We start from the raw sequence: 6,000 nt of genomic DNA, 5'->3' as shown, positions 1-6,000 counted from the left end.
GCATCAAGATTTCAAGATATGCACCACCACTTTCACACTTATTCTATGCAGATGATGCTTTTCTATCTTTGCAAGGCAACACCTTTGTCCTTTGAGACTTTACGGGATATTTTCAAGGACTTCGAAGTATTTTCAGGGCAGATGATTAATTTTAGTAAGTCCTATATCAAGTTTAGTCCGAATACACCTACGGACTTCCGAGAGCATCTGACTTCGATTTTGAAGATGGCTCAACTTCCCACTTTTGGTACCTACTTGGGAGTTCCTGTTGATATCCCTCGCAAGAGGTCTGCGATTTTTCTTCCTTTTGTTGATACTCTCACTACTCGCATTTCATCCTGGTCTGCTCTCCATCTCAGCCAACCAAGTAAACTGATAGTTATTTCAGCTATCTTGCTTGCTTCTTTGAATCACGTCTTCTCTGCGGTACCTATTCCTATTGGTGTGTGTCGCAAAATAGATGCCTTGCTAACGGCTTTCTGGTGGCGCAATGACTGGAATAAGCAGTCTATTCACTGGACTTCAAAAAGTATACTGCAAGCGCCAAAGGAATATGGTGGTCTTGGTTTCAAAAACACCCATCTGCTAAGCCAGGCTTTGCTTCTTAAAAATTTTTGGCGTATTCATTCACAACCGACTGCGTTTCTGGCTAGATATATGGCCCCGAAATATGCCCGTGATTTGCCTATTCCTCTAGCAACCTCTCGAGTATCTCAACCATCGTTTATCTGGTCCGGCATTTGCAAGGCTGTTTCTGCGGCTAATAATGGTATTTGCTGGAAGCTTGGTAATGGGCGTTTACTTGACCTTTGGTCAAGTCGTTGGATTAATGGTAAACAGCCATTTGGCACCGCTCCAGTTCCAGTTCCAGAGCCTTCACCATCTCTCTCTGATTTCTTGCTGGAATCCGGTGACTGGAATCCGTCTATGGTTTTCCGTTACTTTTCCTCTATTTGTGCAAAGGAGATTATTGCTTTGGAACCCCCAGCTCAGAATTTTGATGACTTTCTCTACTGGAAATATACAGAGGATGGCTCTTATTCGGTAAAATCAGGTTATTCGCTCCTATGGTCTCGAATCTTCTCACTTTGCCGCATTAGATCTTTTGTTCATACCTTTCCTTGGAAACAAGTATGGCGAAAAGAGATGCCACCAAAGATCTCAATTATGTTATGGCGTCTGGCTCATAATATTATGCCAACAAATGTAAATTTAATATCCAAATATGTCTTAGGTTGACTCAACGTGTACTCTCTGTCATTCATCCCCCAAATCAAGACCATTTATTTCGTTCATGTGAAGCTGCCCAACATGTCTGGAACGCATCCTCCCTTGGGATTAACGCCATGGCTAACCCATCTATTTCCTTTATAACTTGGGTTGGAGACTTCTTGTCTTATCTTTACAGACAATCTTTGGTGCCTAATCAAAGGTGGCTCCTGCTTCACTTTTGCTGTGTTCTCCAGGCCATTTGGACTACTCGCAATGCGGTGATTTTTCGAAATCACAATGGTGACCCTGCAGTTACCTGTCGACTCATTGAGGATCTACTGCACTCACATGTGCAATTTTCCAAGGTACGTCCTACACGATTGCACCCCTCTACTGACTTTGTTGCACCATGTGTTGTCACAGATACATCTTTACCTCAACGGAGTGCGATTTCTTTTTATGTTTCCACATGCCACGTCCCACGCACAAACCTGTTTCAATTCATCGCATTATCGCACCGAAATTTGGATTTTTCGAGTCATGTGTTGTTCGCGCAAGTTCATCTTTCGACGTTTGTCACCGGGGCCCTTCTATGTGCTATGCGCTATGCCCATTCTCCGGGTCCGAGTTCATTTGTTTCTTAGTCCCTTGTTGTAAACTATCTGCAGTTCTGGCAACCTCTTTGCCAGTCCCAATTAGTGTGCGGCATTCCTTTCGGGAAATCCGTGCTTTGTTTGTAATTTATCCTTTCTGGTCTGTACGCCTGGCAACAGGCTAACTCTGTATCCTGCTTCTTTAATATATTTCAGTTCATTATTGTCAAAAAAAAAAAAGAAATACTCCATACTTCTAGAAGTATCACAATTCTTCAATTCAATAATATGAATAAATCTCTAAAATAAAAAAATATACTCCCTCCATTCAACTCAACATTCATATATATCATTTTTGCACAAATATTAACAAAAATATACTCCCTCCATACCATATAAATGGTAACGTGTAAAAAATGGGGGTTTTTAAGAAAAGAGGGTAAAAAAAGGGGTAAAGAGGAAAGAAAATAGGTGGGGTATATAATTGTGGGTTTAATTGTGAGTTGGTAGGTGGGGTCGTGGGGTATGTAGTGGCATTTTATGTAAATATCAAATGGATATAAGGATAATTTGGTGATGTTGTGGGCCGAATAAGGAATGTTACCATTGGTGTGGTACGGCCGTATTAGATAAGTGTTACCATTAGTCTGGTACGGAGGGAGTATTTATTATAGTAATAAAAGTACAACAAGTGGATGGAAAGTGTTAGTATTGTGTGTAATTTGTGTTGAAGAAGTGGGCCTTAATAGTGACATCTCATCCCCTATAGACTAAAAGAATAACACACCTGTGTTATTCCCGCTCATGTTTTCCGCTCAACTGCCCCCATATGAAATATTCCGTTCTAAAATATTCTCTTTTAAAATATTGTACTCAATAATATATTGTCACATAATTGATGTCAATTTATTTTAAACAATAATAAATATATATACACAGAAAATCCCAGAAATCCCCTATAGACTAAAGGAATAACACACCTGTGTTATTCCCGCTCATGTTTTTCGCTCAACTGCCCCCGCTCATGTTTTTCGCTCAACTGCCCCCATATGAAATATTCGCTTCTAAAATATTCTATTTTAAAATATTGTACTCAATAATATATTGTCACATAATTGAGGTCAATCTATTTTAAGCAATAATAAATATATACACAGAAAATCCTAGAAAATCAAGAACAATAAAATAACAACTTTATATACAATATGCAATATTCTCTTCCGAGATTATCATCCAATACACAATACTCAAATTATATAGACAATACACAAATTTTATACACAATACACAATATTCTACCGAGATTATCCCCCAATTTATAAATCGCCTTTTTAGATTCGCACTATATCGTTTTTACCGGTTTTCTTTATAAGGCTAATACTCCCTCCATACCAGACCAATGGTAACATTGACTTTTTGGTACTATTAATGGTCGTAGGGAATCTTCGATATTATTCTTAATTTATAAGACAAAATATAGCCATGTGAGATCTTATTTGATTTATCGTCATAAATGCTATAAGAATATCAAGTTTTTATAATTTTTAATAATGTATAACTAAATATATTCACGTTGCAAAACGTGTCTCGACAAGTGTGAAAAAGTCAATGTTACCATTGGTGTGATATGGAGGGAGTGCGTGTTTTAATTAGAGATCGTACATCTAACTTAAAATGTATTATTAATGTCATCAATTAGTTGCATGTAATACTTATTTACAATTATAGTTTTATTAATACTTCAAAACAGATAATGTAACTTAAAGTATCCTTACATGTTAGTAAACTTTCATATAATTTCATGTTAGTTATATCAAGTACATTTTAACATTAAATTAAAATCACATTCAATTTATACAAATAATATTAATTCGGGCACCTCTCTAAAAACACCACCTATAAAATTACCGTGCTGTAGCACGGGTTCTATACTAGTATATACTAAAAGATTAACACATTTCTAAATGTTCTTTCGTAGTTTTCCCGCCTAAGTGACACTCTACAATAAAATATTTGTTTATCTCACTATCTATATGTACTCTTATTACAAAATTTACCTCCTAATTTATTATATACCATAAATGTAACACTACGGCCCAAACCGGGTCGGGAGCGGTTACTTATGATAGCTCAACAGGCTGTGTACATTGCCCACAGATCAACATGAGTCCTTTATAACGAATTTTGTCTTCACTCATGCGCATCCCGGGAACCTTCCTAGGAGGTCACCCATCCTAAGACTACTCCCAGCCAAGCACGCTTAACTGTTGAGTTCTTTCGCATGGATGACCATAAAAGAAAGTGCACTTTGTTGATATGAATAGTACTTTCAATCCATTTAAGCATTAGTCATTTAAGCCTATCAATGGATCTTTTCAATTCCCGTGGGGTGTTACAATCACCCCCACTTGAAGAGCGCAACGTCCTCGTTGCGCCAGGGAGCATAACCGCTAACCCAGAATCCTCCCCCGCTAGGTGGGTGATCATAATGGAGCGTATAACAACTGCTCCAGGAGCATATAACAACTGCCTCCCATTACCACACGGTCGCAGGGTTGCTCTGATACCACTTGTAACACCCCGACCCAAAACTTAGGGTCGGGTGCGATCACTCACGGTAGCTCGCCAGACTGTGTACATGGCCCATAGATCAACACGGGTCTTTTTCCAGCGCATTTTGTCCTCACTCATGCGCATCCCGGGAACCTTCCCAGGAGGTCACCCATTCTAAGACTACTCTCAGCCAAGCACGCTTAACTGTGGAGTTCTTTCGCATGGATAACCAGAAAAGAAAGTGCACTTTGTTGATATGAGTACTACTTACAATCCCTTTAAGCATTAGTCAGATTTTAAGCCTATAAATGGACCTCTTCAAGGGGGTACTCCACCCGAATAACGTCTTCGGTTCAGTGGAGTATTACACACCCTCACTTGAAGAAGGCAACGTCCTCGTTACGCCTGGCAGCATCTGACCGCAGTCGAGCTAAACCCAGAATCCTCCTCCGCTAAGTGGGTGATCATAATGGAGCGTATAACAATTGCTCCAGGAGTATATAACAACTGCCTCCCATCACCACACGGTCGTAGGGTTGCTCTGATACCACTTGTAACACCCCCGGCCCAAACTGGATCGGGAGCGGTTACTTATGATAGCTCACCAGGCTGTGTACATGGCCCATAGATCAACACGAGTCCTTTATAGCGAATTTTGTCCTCACTCATGCACATCCCGGGAACCTTCCCAGGAGGTCACCCATCCTAAGACTACTCCCAGTCAAGCACGCTTAACTTTGGAGTTCTTTCGCATGGATGACCATAAAAGAAAGTACACTTTGTTGATATGAGTAGTACTTTCAATCCCTTTAAGCACTAGTCATTTAAGTCTATCAATGGACCTCTTCAATTCCCGTGGTGTGTTACAATAAATATTAACGATAATTATGGTCATAATTCTCCTATATACTACGAGAATAAAATTTCTCTAAAATTTTCTCTCCAAAGTGCTCAAGCTTAAATATGAAAATAAATTAGATTTTCATTCATTAAACTAATTTTTCATTAAAAATAATCTTTTCATCATCAAATTTAAAAATATAATCTTTTAAATAAAATAAAATAAAATTGGTATAAAATTATAAACGACTACTATTCATAAACATAAACTATTACAGTATTACCCCTATTATTAACTTCGTGACGAAAAAAGAATTTATTAAAATAATTTGAAATAAATAAAATATTTTTATAAAAAAATACACTTCAAGGAATTACTCAATTCTCTTGATTAATTTTAAGAAAATTTATGAGATATAAATCTAAAATCTATAAGTAATACAGTAAAAATTAAAAGGTTTTATATGTACCGCGCATTTGCACGGGATCTATACTAGTTATAGTATTATAGTATTAAAAGTACAACCAAATAAGAAAAGGTGTAATGTGGAGTTGAATGGACCAAAAAGGAATATGTGTAATGTGGAGTTGAATGGAGGGAGTATATAATACTCTCTCCGGCGGTAATTTGTTTATCTTTATTTTGACACAAATATCAAGGAAAAAGAAAAGGATCAATTATGTGATGATAAGTAGACCAAATTGAGTGTGGAAGATTAAATTGTTATAAAAGGCATTTTCAAAATAAAAAAGTAAACAATTGTGTGAGACAAAAATGAAACAGTTAAACAAATAACTGGAA

This window comes from Silene latifolia, chromosome 10 (assembly GCF_048544455.1).
Source record: "Silene latifolia isolate original U9 population chromosome 10, ASM4854445v1, whole genome shotgun sequence".
NCBI lineage: Eukaryota > Viridiplantae > Streptophyta > Magnoliopsida > Caryophyllales > Caryophyllaceae > Silene > Silene latifolia.
The sequence above is the reverse complement of the archived record's forward strand: the minus strand, read 5'-3'. Positions refer to the sequence as shown.